The sequence below is a fragment of the Leopardus geoffroyi genome, chromosome B4 (assembly GCF_018350155.1).
Source record: "Leopardus geoffroyi isolate Oge1 chromosome B4, O.geoffroyi_Oge1_pat1.0, whole genome shotgun sequence".
In the NCBI taxonomy this organism is placed as follows: Eukaryota; Metazoa; Chordata; class Mammalia; order Carnivora; family Felidae; genus Leopardus; species Leopardus geoffroyi.
Window position 1 is genome coordinate 54,943,741 of NC_059341.1, and position 20,495 is coordinate 54,964,235.

A 20,495-nucleotide genomic window follows, 5' to 3' on the forward strand; every position below is an offset into this window, starting at 1 on the left:
TGATTTTGAGTATATACTTTGTAGCCAAGCAATCTTTATAAGCCCAGCTAATGTAAATATATAAATGGTATTATCTACCCTGTAGAAGGCAAGCAAAATGTAAAGTGTGGAAGAAAAACCAACTGTGATAAAACTTTGACCACAGATAATTCCTGGCAAGTATGATTCACACAGGGTGATAAAGAATTGTTTCCTTTTGAGGACACTTGTCTTGTCTTGAAACTATCAGGTTGCCTTGGGTTATATGCAATGAGCCACCCATGCCCAGTTAGAGAGTCCCCACTTTTTTGAAGGCATCATGCTCAGGCCTTAAAGTCTAGGTAGGATGTCCTAAGGCAGAGGTCTCACTTCATGGGACACAGGGAGGCATAATGAAGACAACTGGGGGACACTTTCAAACTTCATAACCTCTCCTTCTGGAATTCTTGTCTAACTAGCAATGTACTCTCCACGACTGCTCTGAACCACCCCAAATGACAAGAAATTATCATCAATTTCAAAGCAAAGATATTGTAAATCTTCCTTCACAGGAAGGCAGCACAGTTTAGTAGTCAAGAGTAAGGCTCTGCAGGTAGATGGTTCAGGTTCAAGTCAAAACTCAACCTCATAGTTGGGTGACTCTGGACAAATTAGCTCACCTCTCAGTGTGTTAGTTTTCACAACAGTCAAATGGGAGTAGAAGTAAATATCTCATAGAGTTGTTGTCAGGATTTAGTGAAATGATGCCTGTAAAGTACTTTGCTCAGTAACTAGCATATAATATGTACTTAATATATTCTACCTAATACTTAATATTTAAATCTGATCCACAGTCCCCAAACTTTGAAAATTAGTCTTTATAAATGTCTAGCCTCAAAATCACCACTAAAACTCAAGCCTGTTAGCTAGTCCTCATGAAACAATAAAAACAGTTTTATTCCATAATTCACTTTGAAACTTTAAGAACTCTAATTAGACACCCTCATACATGCTGGTGCTAAACCCTTGGGGGTCCTAGGCTTATTGAGTTAGACCAGGCATCTAAATATCTAAGGCTCAAATATAATAATAATAATAATAATAATAATAATAATAATAATAGTAATAATAATAATAATACATAATGAGGCAGATGCCTCATCTTATTTCTGGAAGAGTCAGTGCTGCGTACTACAGTGGTAAAAGCGTTGAACATTATATGAGAGATTTTGGATATAAGCACTGGCTCTTGTGCTTGACTACATAAACTAGGGTAATTTGCTTAATATCTCTAAGCCTCAGTTCCCTCATCCATAAGGAACCTTACTTTACTTCCCTTATTGTATCAGTATGATAATTCCATGAAAAGATACAAACTATAATGTACTGTTCTTGGGAAATTAACTGGGTCCACTATCCTAAAGCACAATCTTAGTGGAATTAAGAATGCACACATAGTCAGCACTGTAGTTGTTGAGTGGATGGATGTATCTAAATACACATGTAGAGCATAGACTGGAAGATCATTTATTAAATACAGGAAAGTAAGTACCCTCTTCCCCCACTGTAAGGAGGGGAAATGAGAATAGAGATAGGAATGAAAGGGGAAAATAAAACACATTTTGTAAAGGGGTCTGACAGGAAGCAATGGGGCTAATAGTTCATGACTGAGGGAGCTGTTGACTCCACTCTGCACTACAGGTTTAACAAAGAAATTGCATGAGAAAATGTGAGAGTACAGGGTTTAGGGCATGATAAATGGCAGGCAGTCAATAGATTTTAATTGAAGGGTAACTGGATCCTATAATCATCAGGACATGGAGAATACAGAGAAAGACTACCCGCTAGAAAGAGGGTGGAAAACAAGGGAAGATGGGACACCCCTCCCACCAGTTCCCTCTGAACCCATTTCCCTTTTCCCAATTCCTCTTTCTCCTTCAGCTCCTTGTCTCTGAAGGCTTCTTACTGGGCACTAAGGATGCTTGTACCTCTTTACTCCCTCTGAGGAACCATATCCAGACAACTACCTCCCCACAAAGACATGACAGCAGTTCTTCACATTTGTTGAATCACAGAGCCCTCTGAGGTTGGTCACCTCAAAATAATATTCTACACTCTTCTGAAGTCCATCCATGGGCCCTGAGCAGGAATCCCAGAGGACCATCTGAACGGCAGGTTTAGAGATGGCTAATGCTTTTGATCATTTCTGTTTCCCTCAACTTTGTTTTGCAAGGTCGTCCTTGTGTTCTTCCCACCTTTACTGAAGATGAGGGAAAGTGGGATAAAGACAAAGTATGATGATCCAGAGAAGCACCCCACAGGAAAAAAAAAAAAACCACATCATGTCTATTTTACTTCAACAGATGCAGGCAGAACAAACAAATGAACAACCGAACTTATAGAAGACAAAACAAACCCATGGATTGGGAATCCTGAGAGAGCCTACCACAAACCCAACTTATTACAACACAGAGAAACATTACCCTCAAACTCCATGTTTAGAAATGCCCTTTCCCTGTGCAATAATCCGCAATTAGTCCAACAGTTTATATTCAGTCCAGACTCTCTGACCCAATTGTCAGACTCCTGCTGTAATTCTCCCCCTACCCTCAGGCTCATCACCTCCTTACATCCTGACTTACTCTTCGTGGGATGAGACTTGGTACTAGGAAAGTTGCCTGTCCTGCCATGGAGGCCATCCTCACTCTTTTCTGTCCATATTGACCCTCCAGCTCTTCTCAACCCTATTCTACAGCCTTCCTCTGCATCTACAAAGCCTTGCCTAAGCCATCCTGACTGATGCCCATCTCCAACTTTCCTCCTCTTCCCACCAGTACTTACAGCGCATCCTGATGCACAGCTGAAACTGATTTTCCCTTTCTGTCTGATGGTGCCTTGTGTGAGTCACTGAAATTCCTTACAGTCTAAAAGCTAAAAGCTTCTCCTAAAAGCTTCTAGGAGGCAGGGCCAGGATCCATATCCCTAGTCCTTCTGGATGCCACAGTCTCATCTCCAACTCTCACTACCCAGGAAAAATATCTGCTCATAAGTGTGCCAAACGACTATAAGAGACATTTAGGACAGAGGAAATGAATATATAGATGTATTTATTTACTACTGTACCTTAAAATTCCAGGAAGTAGGACTTTTCTTTTTCAAAGAAAGAAAGGTCCAAACCAAGGTGTAGACAGGACACTAGAACATGCACCATCATCTATTTCAAGAGAATTTCCTGAGGAAATTTCCCAATGATGGACCTGGGTCTGTGAATCTAAGTTCAATTAGGAAGCATTCTCTCCCAAAGGAGGTGCTTAGCAAAAGGAGATGCTGAAAGAAATGCAGAGAAGATTCAGGGAAAAGGAAGTCAGCTTTTATGGATTCTATAATGCCCTCAGCTCCCCTGTCTTTCCTTACTCCTGCCCATATTACTCTCAGTCTCTGAGCTCCTTCTAAACTCCAAAACAAAAGTTCTATCCCAAATAACTAAGGAGAAGAATTTCTGTCAATTCCAACAGTACACTACTTAAGTTGCAAGTATGTCTTCCTTTCTCAACCAGCACCACTCACTCCCCTTTGTCCTGGGGGGTCATTGTGTTCACTCCTCTGTCTCTAAGAAGGGTATTGCCCTCACTCTGGACGTTTCCTTTTCAAAACATTTTTCCAGGTAAGCAAATTACACTGGTTCTCAGGGTTGGGTGTTAAATCTTCTGCCAATCAGGAATTTGGCCTTGTGGCTCCTCCTGAATACTTTCAAAGAGAGTTTGGATACCAGTTGCTTTGCTAGAAGTTTGAAAAAGACTTGAGAGTAGTGCACTGAGGCTGTTAAATAATTAAATCAAGCTCTAAAAAGTTCAGAGAAATGGACATTAAATGCAACATCTCCAGAGTTTATATCAATCCCTTTGTATCCAAGTACAACTCCTTCCTGATCCCAAAGCATATAAATTCTCTCAGCCTCCTTAAAAGTTTTCCAGACAATAAAATCTCCAGCCAACTGAACCAGTGGCTCCAAACAAACCAGTATAAGCCTTTTTGGATAGCTGAGTTTCCCCAGAGTTACAAAGTCCTAAATCAAGCAGCCCTGCATCTCTGGTAGAGGGCAGTCAGGAATGCAAGAGTAGAAGCTTTGTGTTCAGGGCAAGAGCTTTAAATAATAATGTGTGGTGCATGTGCACAACCAATACTTCCAAAGCAGAAACAGTTTATAATATATATGAAAAGCTAAACAGAATAAAATCCACCATGAACACTGGGGCTGAGTCTCATATCCCAGGGTAAAAGACTCTTGGTTAACAAAACCAATGAAAACCATTGGTTAACAAAACCAATGAAAAATGGAATCTTCCCATTTCCTCTCTCTCTTTGTACTTTATCTAGAAGTCTGTGTCCAATCATAGTCTTCCATTTATTTATTCAAATATAGTGGTCCCCAATTATTTAGCACTGCAAATAAAGCAAAGAAAAACACAAACATCCCTCCACTCAAGTTGCTTACATTCCTTCAGTAGGAAGCAAACAATAAATAAGTCATACAGAGAAAGATGGATACCATATGTTTTCACTCTTATGTGGATCCTGAGATACTTAACAGAAGACCATAGGGGAGAGGGAGGAAAAAAAAAAAGATAGAGAGGGAGGAGGCCAAACCATAAGAGACTCTTAAAAACTGAGAATAAACTGAGGGTTGATAGGGGGTGGGAGGGAGGGGAAAGTGGGTGATGGGCATTGAGGAGGGCACCTGTTGGGATGAGCACTGGTGTTGTATGGAAACCAATTTGACAAGAAATTTCATATTAAAAATAAATAAATAAATAAATAAATAAATAATATAAATATATATTGTGTAAGATTTTCAATCAATGCAGCAGAGGAAAGAAAAGCAGGAAAAGGTTAGGATGTTCTCTAGTGGGTTTTATTATTTTAAAATGGGTGATCAAAGACAGCCTCACCTTCACACTGTTGTGTAACTGTCACCACCATCCATCTCCAGAACTTGTTCATCTTCCTCAGCTGAAACTCTGCACCCATAAGCAGTAACTCTCAGTTCTTCCCTCCCTGCAGCCCCTGGCACCCAGCATTCTACATTCTGTCTCTATAAATTTGACTATACTATGTGCCTTGTAAAAGTGGTATCATACAATATTATCCTTTTGTCACTGGCCTATTTCACTGAGCATAAAGTCTTCAAGGTTATAGCTCATGTTATAGCATATGTCAGAATGTCCTTCTTTTTTAAGGCTGAATTGTGATCCATTGCCTGTATATCCCGCATCTTATGTATTCATCCATCCACTGATGGGCATGTGGGCTCTTTCACCTTTTAGCTTTTGTGAGTAACAATGTCTTTTTGAGTCCCTGCTTCCAATTCCTTGGAATATATGCCAAGAATTTGGGTTGCTGGATCATACGGTAACTGTATACATAATTGACAAATCATCATACTGTTTTCCACAGCAGCTACACCATTTTACATTCCCACAGGCAATGTATAAGTGTCCCACTTTCTCTACATCTTCACCAAAACTTGTGAGCCTCTGTTTTTGTTTTGTTTTGTTTTTAATAGCAGCCATCCTAATGGGCGTGAAGTGGTACTTGGCTACTTTTGAGGAATAACAAGCCCTGTGGGGCCAGGACAGAGTGAGTGAGAGGAAAGCAGTCAGGGATAAGGACAAAGAGAAAGCAGGAAGCCAGATCCTTCATGGAAGATCTGAGAGTCACTGTGAAGAATTTGACTGTTACTCTAGGTGTGATGGAAACCCTAGGAAAACGTGAGTTTCACATGTTGCCTACTGATTTTCATGTTCTGTGAACTATATATTGGATTCTCAAAGTAAGGAAAGGACTTCTCCAGGATTTGAACAAAGGCATGGAGACAGTTCGCAGAGCTGTCAATAGATCTGCAGTTTCTGATAACACAATGAGGCCTGAACTATCTGCGTTCTTGCATCTGCCATCCTCTCTAGACACCAAAGCAGAGATGCCATACGGCCACCCATGGGAAAGTAACATGATGGATTGCTTTCACTGAAGCTGTTCACTTATGTATTATCTCTAGACAGGATTCCATCGCTTAAAAATCAAACAAAAATCGTTTTAGTACAATTCACTCTTGTAGGTTATTCCCACCATTATCGTGGATAATCAAGAACTGACATGGAGATAAAGAGGGCTTTTTCTGGAACCTGGTGAAATTAAGAGCCCCAAAGACAGGCATAGAGAGACTCTCAGAAAGGGGGCAGGAACCATGTAAATTAGGTACTCACAAGCCTTGCAGAATTAAATAGATGAATCCAGTCCCAAACCCCAGATGCCTCAGGAAGGACTGTCAAAAAATGTCTGAAATTATCAGAGCTGGAAAGAGAGAAAGGGCCCCAAAGGGAAGCCTGAAATCACATTTCTGAGAGGCATAGAGTACTTTCATAACCTCACTTCCTCTGGGCAAAAAGGATGAAAGCTTTTACATCAAGATGAGAAGTCCAAGGAGTTATTCAGTTTCTCAACAATAAACAGTCTGAAGAGAATGGCTGCCCAACCATTTATAAATGTTAAAAAATGCACACTTGTATGTGTGGGAAGCAGGGGAGATAGAGGGTAGAGAAGGAGAAAACATTTTTGCTTCCTTCCCACATCTTTGGAGTCACTGCTTCATGCACATACCACTCTAGTATCATTGCACCATTATTTGGGTAAACAAGCAGATAGCCAGAGCTTCTCTAGAGGCTGTATAGACACCATATAATCTAGTATCATTCCAGGATGGTTGTGAACAAGGCAAATCTCTTAGTCCCTCTGGGATAACTGCAGAGAAGACAGAGTTAAATGCAATGCTTCTCATTCGTGATTTGACACATTTACAGGTTTAGTTTCAGTCATAATCCAGTTTTGGAAATTCTTAACATTTCTATCACACCTATCAAGATGATGAGCTTGATGAATCAGAAAAGCCTGAGCTTCTGCTTCTAGAGGTCTTCAAAAACTAGATAGGCTACCAGGGAGAATCAAAGTGAGATTTCCCAAACAGGAATCAGAAAGAGAGCTGGGAAAAGTGAGAAAATGATGTGATACACTGATGTCAACAGTGAAAATAAATGTGTTCTCTACTTACTTTTATGATTCTCTACTCCATTTTCTCAACCCTGAATCCTATAAACACAGAACACCTAATAAAAGTCCTCAGGAATCTCACTGTGGTTTTGATTTTTATTTCCCTGATGATGAGTGATGTTGAGCACCTTACACCACCTCATCCTGTCAGGATGGCTACAATTAACCACACAAGAAACAGTATGTGTTGGCAAGACTGCAGAGAAAAGGGAACCCTCTTGCCCTCTTGCACTATTGGTGGGAATGCTAACTGGTGCAGCCACTTTGGAGAACACTATGGAGGTTCCTCAGAAAACTGAAAATAGAAGTGCCCTATGATCTAGAAGTTTCACTATTAGGTATTAACTCAAAGGATATGAAAATACAGATTCAAAGGGGTACATGTCTCCCTATGTATATAGCAGCATTATCAACAATAGCTTATCTATGGAGAGAACCCAAATGTCCACTGACTGTTGAATGAGTAATGAAGATGTGGTGTGTGTGTGTGTGTGTGTGTGTAATGGAATATTATTCAGCCATCAAAAAGAATGACATCTTGCTATTTGCAATGAAGTGGATGGAGCTAGAATGTATTATGCTAAGTGAAATAAGTCAGTCAGAGAAAGACAAATACCATATTATTTCACTCATATGTGGAATATAAGAAAAAACAGATGAACATATGGGATGGAAGAGGAGAGAGGAAAACATCACAAGAGACTCTTAATGATAGAGAACAAACTGAGGGTTGATGGAGGGAGGTAGTTGGGAGATGGGCTAGATGGGTGATGGGTATTAAGGAGGGCACTTGCTGTGATGAGCACTGGGTGTTATATGTAAGGGAAAAATCACTGAATTCTACTCCTGGAACCAATATTGTACTGTATGTTAACTAAATAAGATTATTTGAATATAAAAATAATACAAAAAATCCTGAGGAATAAACAGAAGGAAACACATCTGCCTATCCACCTTATTTTCCAAACTAAAGCTGTAATGTACTTACAATGAACACTTTGTCTTTGTTTACAATGAGCACTAATCTACACTCATTTTTTCCAAGAAGTCTTATAAACAGCTTTTTTTTTTTCAACCAAATCCTTCCTTTCCTTGTAAGCACAGAATCTAAAAAACCATCCAGTGGTCCTATATATCACTCTACTCTGTATCCACTTTTAGATTAGCAGTTTTGTGTGGTCAGAGCCCATGGTTTGTTCTACCATGTACGCACTAAGTAATATGCTACACACAAGGGGGTTTAGAAAGGCCGGCTATCTCTCTGGTTATCTTCATTCATATCTTTAAATGCAACCTTCTGTCCTTCCATGTAAGTATTTGGATGTCTCTTTCTGTCTGTATTCTCTCACCAGACTTGGCTTGGTTCCTGTCATTGCCCTAGGTAGCTGCTCACATACTCACCATTTCCCTTGGAAAGTCAATTTTGTTTTGTTTTGTTTTGTTTTGTTTTGTTTTGTTTTGTTTTGTTGTAGGAAAGACACCAGACCATCTGAGTCATATGAAAGATGTATAATGCCTCAAAGTCCTGAGTTTTTATCCAAATATAGATCAATATGACTTCTGAACAAATATCCATCTACCTCACCCCATCTCTGGCAACATAATCTACAACAATTAGCCTCTATAACCACTTATTAAGGGAAACTCTTTATCCCTCTTCCCTAGTTCTTTCTGGTCTCCAGTTGGCCTTGTGGTTTGTATAATACAAGAAAAAAAAAAAAAGGACAAGCATAAAGCAAAAGAATGTACCATAAAAATCACTTTTATCAATTTGGAATATACTTTGTGAAGGAAACTGGTTTTTCCACATGATTTTTCTTTAAGGTTAAAATGTAACTGCCTTCTGGAAACACATAACATGTATTAAATTATGACGGAGAGACATTGAAAAGAACTGCTGGAAGGCAAGAGAAAGACAACTAGAAATAAATATTTGCCACATATAATCAATAAAACAGATGTCATGCATGGATAAGTGCTGTCTTGGGCTTCTGGTGTTGGGGTACATCCCACAGTGTACATGGCAGTTGGGAGGGGAGAAGGGTGGAGAACATTTTAAGACTGCCGAGGCCTTTAAAATTAAAGAGTTTCAAATATGCTTGAGGTAACAACAAACTGCCTCTTGAAGACCCAGTGTCTTAAAGACCAATAGGCAGCTACACCCCAGGGGAACTTGGTAATCTCTTCCTCCTACAGCCTGACCTGACCTATAATCAATCCCCACCACAACTGTTGTAAATTAGATAAGAGAGGCAGGGTGATACCTTCAGCAGCTGTAAAAAATAGATATCTAATTTCTTAAGCAAGGAGGAAGAAGACTCTCAAATTCTCTCTGATGGTGGATGGACCACCTTATGAAACTGGCCCTGCTATTCGGCAGAGTCCACAGCAATGTCCTCCCTAAGAAGATATGACACAGACACTTTCAGAATCTCCAGTGAGAAAGTGTGGCAAAACATGAAGGAGGCAGCCGAGCCAGGTGGAAGAATCTTCATTCATTCAAAAAACATGTCTAAGCACACTATGTGCTGGGCTCTGTGAGAAAGACAAAGATGAATAAAGCAAGCTCTGCACGAGGTCAGAAAGGAAAGGCCAGGGAGGAGGGCAAAGCAAAGAAAGAGGTGGGAAGGACTAAGGAGGAGTAGGGCCAGGGAATAACCCAGAAATCCTACCTGCTCTTCCCAAACTTGCAAGGCCTTTGGCCTGCACCCCCCAATCCAAAGTCTAGCTCTGGAGCCATGAAATACCCTCTGCTCAAACTGCCCAGAGCTTTGACAGCTAGCGGCACTCCAAGCCCAGTTTCTTCCACTCTGGTTCTGTCTCAGTTTTCTTGCCAATTCTATAAACACAAGAAATCACTTACCCATGGCCTTTTTCTTCCTCAGAGGATAACAGCTGAGAAGAAAGTTTAAGCAAAACCAGGGAAAGAAAAGGAGCTTGGCCAAGCAGAGTCAGGACTTGGAGTGGGAGCTCAGGGGGCCCTCGGGGAGGCGGGCCCTCAGGGGGGCGGGGCCCTCCAAAGGCAGGTGAGAGGAATGGTGGAACAGGGTAAAGGATGTGGATTAGTTGGAATCCTGGAGGCCCTGCATGGGTGAGGAGGTGGACTGAGGACTTAAATGGGACATTATTTAACTCTTTGTTGCCAGAAAGTTGTGAAATTAGAGTAAGCTTTTCAGGGTCCTGGGTATGGAGGAAGTCCTGGTTGGCAGGAGGAGAGTGTGGGGAGCCAGATGAAGCCCAACCGGTGGTGCTTTGGGGCAAATCCCAGATCCAGCTAAAGAGCCCACTCAGCAGTCCTTTAAACAAGGATAGAAACATCCCCCACCCCAGCAGCTCCCTGTCTCAGAATCTCCTACTGGATTCCTCTACCACCATCCATCCCCATCTCCTCACCCATGTTTCCCATCACTCTGGAACTAAAACTACAAGGGAACTGGCTTAAGCTTCACCACAAGGAATTTTCTGAGACAGTCATTCAGAGTTCATAGTGCATTGTAACTGAATATGCATTGAGCATTGTGCTGGAGTAAATAAAGCCACAGACTCCCTGCCTAAACAGCTTCCTGCTCTAATCATTCAAATGGTAGGTCTTCCAAGATCCTGAAACAGTGACAAAAGGAAGGTGCCTCTTCCTTCCTAGAACATTAATCTTCAAACAGAGGCAAGACTTTTCAGAGATAGAGAACATGGGGCCTACTTAGAGACCCAGAACTGAATGGAGGATTATCAAGAAGCATTTGATCTAAAGGAAAAAGGGCACCACTGCCTCTACTTAATAATACTGAGATTCCTCTAAACTCTAAATTAGTTGCCATAATGACTGTGATGGAGATAGAAGGAGGGGAGAGAAGGGTAGTGGCAGGATTCTCTAGGGACAGAGTCTATACTAACTATACCAAAGCAGATAATTGAAACTGGAGCAGAAAGAATTTCTCCAGATTTTGGGAAGAACCTCCAACTGAAGAAAACCTACAAATCACATTGACCCTGCACTAACACATCTCTAGTAGGCATGAACCAAGGGAACTAATCCAGTACTTCTTTTGTAGAAGGTGCTATGCTGGGTAGTGGGTGAGAGGCCAGCCAATACTAAGGAGCCAAAACTCCTAGAGGCAAAGGAGGCAGGCAGGAATTGGAAGAATTCTTGGGGATAAGCATCTGTGTGTTTGGTTGGTGTCTGTTCCAACAATTCTAGACTGTCTTCCCCTGCCTCAAGCTGGGATTTTCCTAAAGCTGTATCTCCTTGAGGGCAAGAAGGGCTTGCATCTGGTCCCAAGATTCAATTCCTTCCCCTTTCTTGCTGTGCTATTCACTCTCTCATGTGTAGAGAGTGGGAGGCTGGCGAAATACCTGGGCCTCCAGATAATCAACAAGTAAGTATAAGAACTATCTCAGGTTTGCAGGGAATGCAGAGGATGCAGAATTGGGGCCCTAGGTCTCTCCTGAAGGAGGGGTACAGAATGAGGGGCCTGGCAGTTGGAGTCCATCCAAGTGATTTCACATGAAATATCAGAACCATGAGAGGTGGGAGGAGAGAAGGGAGAGGAGTGAGGGGTGTGAGCCAGAGACAGGATAAGGGACTAAAAGACAGACATGAGAGAGGCAAGGAAGATGGAAGGGAGGGCAAGAGAGGGGACAGGGATGGGGAAACTGCAAAAGAAGACAGATAGGAGGAGTTGTGGGTGGAGAAACTGAAAGGCACACAGGGTAAAACTCACAAAGATATGATGGGAAGAGAGACCCTCAGAGACTGAGGGATGGAAGAAGGAAGGGAGAGAGCCAGAAGGAAGAGCTGAAGGCAGACTCAGTCCCAGAAAAATCTCAGACAAAAAAAATATTTGGAGTCAGAAATACAGAGAGATAGACAGACAGATCTGCTTGACAGAGATGAAGGTGAAGGAGGCAAAGTAGGAAGGAAGAAGACAGGGCTGCATTGAAGATGGAGGAGGGAGTAAGACAAAGAGAAAGAAGGAGACAGGTGTGGAGCAGAAGGAGGGAACCAGACCAGGGAGGGGGACATATATTTGCTTTATGACCCTCTTCCATCTCACCTGGTCCCTGCTGAGTCTGGTCCCCTCTCAGGTGCTGCTGGGGGTGGATGTGCCCAGAAAGCTGACAGGATGAAGCTGCTGCCATCACTGCCCAGGCTCCCTCCCAGTGCCAACCTGGGGATACCAGAGACTCTGACATGTATATGCCTCCCCTTCCGTCTCCCCCAAAATGCTGCAATCAAAAGACCCCTGAATCTCAGCCCTAAATTTCGCAGTTAAGGAAGCCTGGCAGAACCAGTGCAAGGGGGTTTGGGGGTCAAGGAGAAAGACAAACAGAGCCAGGCAGGAAGTCAGGCTGACAAGCTCTGGAGAAAGTGCTGGGGACAGACTGGTTAGGGATCATATGGAGAAGAGGGAGGAGAGGGTAAGGACTGGGCCTGTGTCTGCATTGAGAACTAAATAAGCACGATGCAAGGTATAAGCAAAATAACCTTCTAGTGACTGTCCATTAATTTGGGGCAACAATGTAGACACCTTCTGAGCAGTCATCATCAATGACTTCAAGCAGCTCTCCACTAAAGGGCCCCCACAAATACACATATGAAACATGAAAAAGGAAAAACTGAGGCAAAGAACAGAGACCTTGAGGCCAGTGTACATGCTTGAATCTAGGTTTCAAAGGGCCAGTGATGAAGCAACCAGACACATTTGTGAAGACCCAAGACTTAACATGGCAAGTTGGACCCTGCCCTTTTCCCCAGGCTTTATTGGGTCTCTGCAAAGACTACCCTCCCCAGCTCTTCTCAGAGCCAGGGGAGACCCTAAGAACATTAACTCAAGCAATTTAAAGGGGAGTTGTTCTCTCTGGCTCACTTCCCTGACAGTCACATTTGCAGGTCCCAGAGGCCAGAAGTCTGGTTATAACTAGAGCCCAAGGATTCTCTTTAGCAGCAGGAGGGAGGGTGGAGAGGGAAATTTCCACAGAATCCTTTGGAGAAGACAAGACAGCAAAACCCACCAGTTCCATCCCACTCCCGTGGACACATAGAAGTTTAATAAAGTTTAGAATGTCCAGGGCTACTAGGTAATTAAAGCCAGGATCTGGGTAATTACATTTCTTCTCTAAGCTCTACCCTTGACCTCCCTCCTGCCCCATGGACACACATCTTTTATGAAACACATTGAGTCAGAAACTTTAAAAACTGTCTCCACTAGAGAGATGGCCTTAATTTCAGCAAAGAAATTTAGAATACATTTTGAAAGGATTTCCTTAGACCTCAGGTAGGTAAATGCTCGAACCAGAAACACACACACACACACACACACACACACACACACCACATAGGAAAAGGAAAGCCCTCTCATGACTATATATTTTGCCTGTGGGTTTCACCTCCTCATGATCTGTCCCACATTAGGGAAGAAAATATAGTCTCTCTAAACGTTAGGAAATCAATTCCCTTCTAACCCTTACATCCAGGAGGGAGATGGTTGTTTCCCTCCCCCAGTCATGACAAACATTCTGAAGAAAGGTGAGAGAGTCTGTAGGTAAGAGCCCAGTATGCAGAAGCCTACTTTGCTGTTCTATCCCCCAAGGCCTCCCTAAACTTCGGATCTCCACCAATCTGCACCTGTCAGTGAACATTCTTTGGACTCCCCCTGTAAACCCAGCCCAGGGGGAAAGAAAGCATTCCAAGGGAGGATTAGCAGGGCCCTTTACTCTAAGATGTGAGAGGACAGACACACAAGACAAGAAACCTGGCAGAGAAAAAAAACATATAAATTAATAGAGTGTAGCCATATCCTTCCAGGGCTGAGGGAAAGAAGATGGAAACAGAGATTGAGAATACAAAGCAAGATCAGAGGGAAAGAAATACCAGATTTAAAGGCTGGGAGTGCTGAGGGCTTGGGAGCCAGGAGGCAGTTGTGCTCAGCAGATATGGAGACAATAAGTTGAGAAGATATCAAAGATGAGCATGAGGGTGGCTTAAAATGCCTAACGTGGGGCGCCTGGGTGGATCAGTCAGTTCTTGGTTTCGGCTCAGGTCATGATCTCACAGTTCGTGGGTTTGAGCCCCACATTGGGCTCTGCGTTGATGCTTCGGAGCCTGATAAAGAAAGATTCTTTCTCTCTCCCTCTCTCTCTCTTTCTTTCTCTCTCTCTCTGCCCCTCCCCTGCTTACACTCTCTCTCTCAAAATAAATACAACTTTAAAAAGATAAAAAATAAAATAAAACGCCTAATGCATTTAGATATATACATCTTTACAACTGTACAGAGTTCTGTGGTATAAATTTCATTTTATTCTCAATAATAGGACACAGAGTAGGTCTCTTTTACACATAATAAAACCATGGCACAGAGAGGTTAAGTAACTTGCTTCAAGTCACAGAGCTGGTAAGGGGAGGAGCAAAGAATCAAAGGACTGCACTGTGGTGTCCCCTCCTGCAGGTTCTGCCTTGGGAAGCACCCAGGCTTGGGGCCTGTTGTGTGAGGGAGAAGTGACCCCCAGAGGGCAAAAGAGGCCCTTCCTCCTGAGGCCCTTCTCAGCATGTTCTGCCCAGGAGAGCTTGGCCAAGTTGAGGTCTCATCTGCGAAGTGGGGAAGTCATACCTTACACTCTGAATATGAAAGGCTAAACCAGATCATTTACTGAAGTTCCTTTAGCTTTAAAATACAGAATTCAGTCCATGGAAGGGGTGGGTGAGGGGATAGTCAGGATAAAGGTCTCAAAGCCTTCAGTCTTCCCAATACCCCTCCACACAATCCTGTGTCCCTCTCTGTCTATCCCCTGATCCCCAGGGGTCTCTTCCCCACTTGTCTTGGCCCTGGCTCACTAACCTGTGCAGTCCAGGCTCAGTCATCCTCATAGCCTCTGAGGATACATCATGCTGATTTCCAATCCAAGTATTTATTCCAGGCCAACAAAGCTGTCTCCTACCTGCCTTATCGTTTGCTCATCCTGTTTCAGAATCAAGAGAGACGTTCTCTTCTTTTCCTCCTCCATCCCATGTCCTGTTGGATTTTTCCTACAGCCCACTCATAACTCCTTTCCTCCAGGCAGCCTTCCCTGATGAACTAACTTGACTTGATTCTGAATTTCCCCTTGTCCTGTGCACTTGATCTGTGTTGAGTGAGTATCATTGGGTAACTTTGCATATTAGTTGGCAGGGAGGAGACTGTAAGCTCCCCAAGGGCAAGACCACTTGTCCCAGTATTTCGGGCAAATGCAGGTTTCATGCCTCCAGTACCAGGCTGGGAAAACTCCCACGAGTACAACTACCTGTTTTTCACAAATGGACAGGAACATTAATCTGGGCTCTAGTGGCCACCAGAAATGTCTCCTTCTGTCACATGCTGCAAAAGTATCCCCTTCACAATGACCTTTCAGAACCATTTTGGAGGAGGGCACATCCTCCACCATGTCTGCCCACATTCACCTTGTATTTAACTGGAAATACTGCTTCCCAGCTGGGTCCTCAACTTATTCTCCAGCCTCAGAGAAAACTTGGCTGTTTTTAAAAATTGGATCCACCCTGAAGGACAAGCATGTTCCTCTGGTGAGGATGGTCAGAGCTGTGCTGCAGGCTGTGAAGGCGATCCCCACAGAGGATGCCAGGTGACCAGGCACCTGCAGCAGCAGTTGTAAGTGCTCTCGTGAAGAAGATGGTTGTGTGGAACAGGTTCCTTGTACTTAAAACATGAGAGAGAGAAAGTCACCCTAAAAAGCACTCACTGGCCACCTCCCCACCTCCCCAAAGGGTTGTTCCATCCCAGCCCAGCCCCTCTGGGGAGACAAGCACCCTGCTTGCTCCCCACTTTCCCCTCATCTGCTTCTCAACAGACTGTCTCTCTCCCTGCCCCTCTCTCCCTCCTGCAGTGAGAGGCTCCCTCCTTCTCCCTGTGTCTCTGAACACCAGCCTCCATCATATTCCTTCTCTTGCTCTGTCTCCCTCTGTCTTCTGTCCATTTCTCTACTCCCTGTTCCACTCTCAGTTTCTCTCCCTCTGATCTCAGTCATGACTCTGTCATTTCTTCTCCATCTTAGTCTTTCGCTAACTCACATCTTGTTTCTGTTCTCCCCTCTTCCCCTCTACTGCCCAGAACAGTCCTGCAGAGGGAGGGGAGTGGGGTCTCCTTCAGCACCAGAGGACTAGGTCATTTTGTATGGAGCTCTGAATTGTTGTATTCCTGCCACACACACACACACACACACACACACACACACACACACCAGCTGAGCCCTTATCCTTTGCAACCTCTACCTGCCCCTTCTCACTGCCTCCCCTCTGGTCTCCACCTCCTCTTTTCCCTTCTCTGTCTCCCTCTCCCTCCCTTTCTGTGTGCACTTCCCTGGCTGCCTCCTCAGTTCTGGACCTGGGTGCATGGATCTGTCTTTGGATCTGCGTCCATGGCTTTTGGACCCCCTAAGCCTGAGTTGAACTCATGTGTCTCAGGTATCTGTCTCTACTATCTCTGACCTCTGAGTATCTCTGTCATGGATCTATCACTCTATTCTCTGGATGCTCCTCTCTTTCCTCTCTCTTGTCTCTCAGTCTGTCTTCCACTCTCTCTTCTACTATGGACTGTCTCTGTTGACTCTATCTGCATCTCTTGGACTGCACAGTGCTCATACAGGCTCTGTCTTCTTGTTCCCACTCTGCTGGTCTTTGCTTGAATTTACTGGGCCTTTCTGTCCCTATCAATGTATTGGTGCCCCCAAACCCCATTTCTGCCTCCAAGTGCTGCCCTATCATTCCTGGGGTGGGGTGGCACTAGGGGCACAGAGGGGACATGGCAGGCAGCACTTTGTGTGGAAGATGGACAGCTGGCCCATTACGATATAGTGCCGGCTCCAAATGCATCCCTTGCTCCTCACAGAAGATTCTCCAGAACTCCAGATGCTGGTGGCCTCCTTGCCTGCTATACTCACCTGTCAGACCCTGAGGCTTGGCCCTCTCCATCCCCAGTCTGTCCATTAGGAGTTGCTGGAAATTCTGGGAAGTCACTTGACGTCCCCCTTGGTCAGGTATCTACTTGTCTAGAACATTCTGTCAAAAGAGGTTTCGGGAGATGTGAGAGGACCCACTAGAGGTGCTTTGCTGGAGGAGCACAGGAGTGTGCAGAACAGAAAGCCTGGGAGCTTTGCCTCTGCATCCTGGGCCAGACTGCCCAGGGGCTCCTTGTACCTCTCAGACAGGCACACATGGGCAACCAGCTCAGGGAGGAGATGCGGCAGGTCTTCAAATACAGGATGGGGAACCAAAAATATGTGTGTCTCTCTTCTATCTCCTCATGGCACCTATAACCCTCCTTGATCATCCCAGTGATCATGGGACCCCAGCTCAAATCCCAGTCATTCCAGCACCTCCTCCTCAGTCATTTACGTGGTGCCCCTTCCTCCACCTCTCCCCCCTGTCCACCCAATGGCACTTGGCCCTCGGGGTGTCTTCCCAAAGACAGGCAGTCACTAATGAGCACTGAGCACTAGAAGGCGAGGGTCAAGGGCAGTGTGGTGGGTGGGAGGGGATTCCAGAGCTAGCAGATAAGGAGTCCTGTCAGCATCTGTCAAATATGCCATATCCCTCCCTGCCAATCCATCTTCCTGCTGAGGCTGAGGGACTAAGTTTAGCCACAAACTCACAAAAGCCTAGATGTACAAAGCATGCTCAGCTCCAGACCCATTTTCTCCAGCAATCTCACTACCCATGCCAGACAAGGTTTGAAAATTCCTGAAGATTCTGGGAAGCTGAGGTTGTAGATGGAACTCAAGGAGAAAGAGAAATTTCTCTCTCTGCTCAATATCTTGATCTCAGCTGCTTGTCTCCACCACACATTACCAAAAGCATAACTTAAAACCTCAGGCAATGGCAAAGAGGGTTAAATCTCAGGAAGACTTTCCAAGCCCTAAAGAGATCGTGAGTGCTCCAGAACCCAGGGGATATGGGGGGAAATATGAGGTTGGATGACCTTATTAGGATGCAGTGTTGTACATTCTGATACAAGCAATTTCCATCTGGGGGTCTAGGGAGATAGCTCTGTGAACTTGACGGGAACTTTCCCAGCCTCGACCTGCGAAGAGCGTGGCGGCCACAAGAGGGCGGCAGAGAACAGCTCTCCCTGCAGAGCCAGCCCTGGGTGCTGAGATAGGGCTGGACTGCCCAGGTTGGGGGAGTCTTTGGCTCCAGCAATAACCCATGAATTTCCAAATTTAGGAAACCCTTCCTGCCGCCCTTTCCACTAGCATTCGTTATTCACTTTGGCCCCTGGAATTCCATCACCCATCCATCCCCTTTCCATTTTCTGGGGGCACAGTAGAGACACATGGGTTTTCCTTTAAGATTGTACAGCAGGTGACATCCCAGCTTACCGAGGTGATGCTTCACAGGATCCCAACTGATAACTAAAGCCAGAACTGGAACCCACGTTTTCTTGCTTGCCAATACAGGGGTCTTCCCATTTTGTGCTGACTGCTGCTCCTAACAGAGAAGCATACTTTATAGGCCCCAGTGGGAAGCCTGCTCACTTCACTTGTGAGCATGTCAAAGCTGTACCCTTCCCCATGTGATATGTTTACACACATGACAATGCACACAGGACTGTTAACCACGGAGCACAGACACGTACACCACAAACACTGTGCTGTGCACACCCTCACCCTCAGCACACACACCCCTCTGCCCCTCAGAGTCCCATGGCCCCTGCCCCTCTCTTCCTATTTCATGAGCTGCAAGAGGAACTTCTCTTCATAATTTGCTCTTTCCTGTGTTAACAAAGCTTCCTCAAAACTGCCTGACAGCGAAACACTTTCCCATATTGAATCTTAGTCCCTCCCACCATAGCCCTGTTCACATGGAGAGGAAGGTCCATCCAGAGTCCTCACCTCTCTCTTCCCAGGGATCCTCTCTCTCAGGCCCTTCACTGCTCCTTGCCCCTCTCATCCCTCTTCTGACCTACTGACTCCTCCAGATCCTTCTTGCTGCCACTGGCCCTTTTTTAACCTCAAAAGCTGGGTCTCCTAGGGAGGTGAGCACTGAAAGGAGAGAGAAGTAAGGATAGAAGGGACAAGGAAAAACCTAACTTCAGACCAGGAGAGGGCTCCGTTCTGTTCCCTTTACCTTCAGCTGGGAACTTCTGGTTTGAGTATGATGACCCCAGTGTTCTGACTAGCCTTACTTCCTCCCCTCTCCTGGGAGCTAAAGAGCTAAAAAATAGGATAGTAACTGGATTGAATGCATTGACTAATTGGAATAGAGACAGTTTGGGGGAGGGGAGCAAATGTGCAAACTTGTGAACTGATGGGAAAAATGCATGAAAAAAGGCATGCCACCCCCCTACCTACCCCCTTCCATGTAGCCCCCACACCCATGAATTCCCTGCCATTCCACAATACAGGACTCCTTCCTTATAAAACAAGATGAGAAAAATATGCCAGCCTTCCAAAAACCTCATTCCAGCTTTCATCCCATAGGGGAAACCTGAAAAGACAGAAGTCTCCTTTTTTTTTTCCTCACCCCATGTGCCTCCTTGTTCACTGTGCAGTTTCCCACTAGACCCTCTGGTTGCAGCCCCCACACACTTTCCCCAGAATGGAAGAGGCACCAGATAGAGCCTCCTCCTGCAAAGGACTGAAACAAATGCCAGTCATGTTAGGGGCCTCTCAAGGTACCCATTATGCTATGAATTCTCAAGTCAAAACCATCTGATGTTTTCAAATGGATGCTAGGCAGCAGGGGAAAAAACTGTAAGACAGCCAATTGGGAGGGAGCAGGAGGAGCCAGTCCTTGTCCTTGTGCTCCCAGAGTCAAGTTCCACTAGGCTGGAGTCCCATACAGAGCATACCTCTTAACTTAATCAGTAAGGTAGGTGGCAGCAAATGAGGCAAGGGAGAAATGGTACCTCAGAGGGAGGGTGCCTGGACACAGCCCCCCGCCTTGAGTCCATAGAGCCAGGGCTCCTGGCCAAGATGTCTAAGCAGTGGCAGCAGAAACAGAGGGGGGTAGTCAGGAGAATTTGGTGATTCTCAGCCCCCAGTAAAGGGTGCTGTACTTGGTGGGGGCGGGGGGAGTAGAGGAGGATGTACCATCATGGGAGCTTATGAGGGACTGGATTTTGGTGCCTGGAGAGAAAAAGGCTTCAAAGGGACTCTGGGTGAGACCAGAAGGACTCAGGCTGACTGAGACAAACACTGCCTCCCCTCTTCCCTCCCCAATATACCCACTGTACAGAAGACAATAACAAGGGCCATGATGGAACTCAGCTTCCCCTCCCCCCAGCACCTGTGAATCCTGAAGCCCCAGCAGAGAGAGTTCTCCAGGGTGTGAACCACTCTGTCCCATGGTCATCATCTCCACAGACCCAGTGGGGCAGGAGAGAGGAGGATGGAGGAGAACCTGAGGTAGAACTGCCCTCCCTCAGAACCTTCCACATAGGGTCCTTCCT

At 44.9% G+C, this 20,495-nt stretch overlaps 1 protein-coding gene and 1 long non-coding RNA gene across 2 annotated transcripts in view; both read right to left on the reverse strand.

The window, feature by feature from the left end:
* LOC123590661 (cationic amino acid transporter 3-like) overlaps positions 1-10,557 on the reverse strand; it is a 69,741-nt gene extending 59,184 nt beyond the window's left edge. Inside the window, exon 1 of the mRNA XM_045464051.1 lies at positions 9,926-10,557. The gene's annotated coding sequence lies outside the window, so the exon portion shown is untranslated. The remainder of the gene's footprint in view (positions 1-9,925) is intronic.
* A 3,776-nt stretch (positions 10,558-14,333) lies between these two features.
* LOC123590428 lies at positions 14,334-18,668 on the reverse strand. The gene is made up of 3 exons (XR_006708755.1): positions 18,424-18,668; positions 16,987-17,104; positions 14,334-15,746 (listed from the first exon to the last, which is right to left on the reverse strand). It is a non-coding gene; the product is annotated as an uncharacterized LOC123590428 (long non-coding RNA).
* Between the last annotated feature and the right edge of the window lie 1,827 nt (positions 18,669-20,495).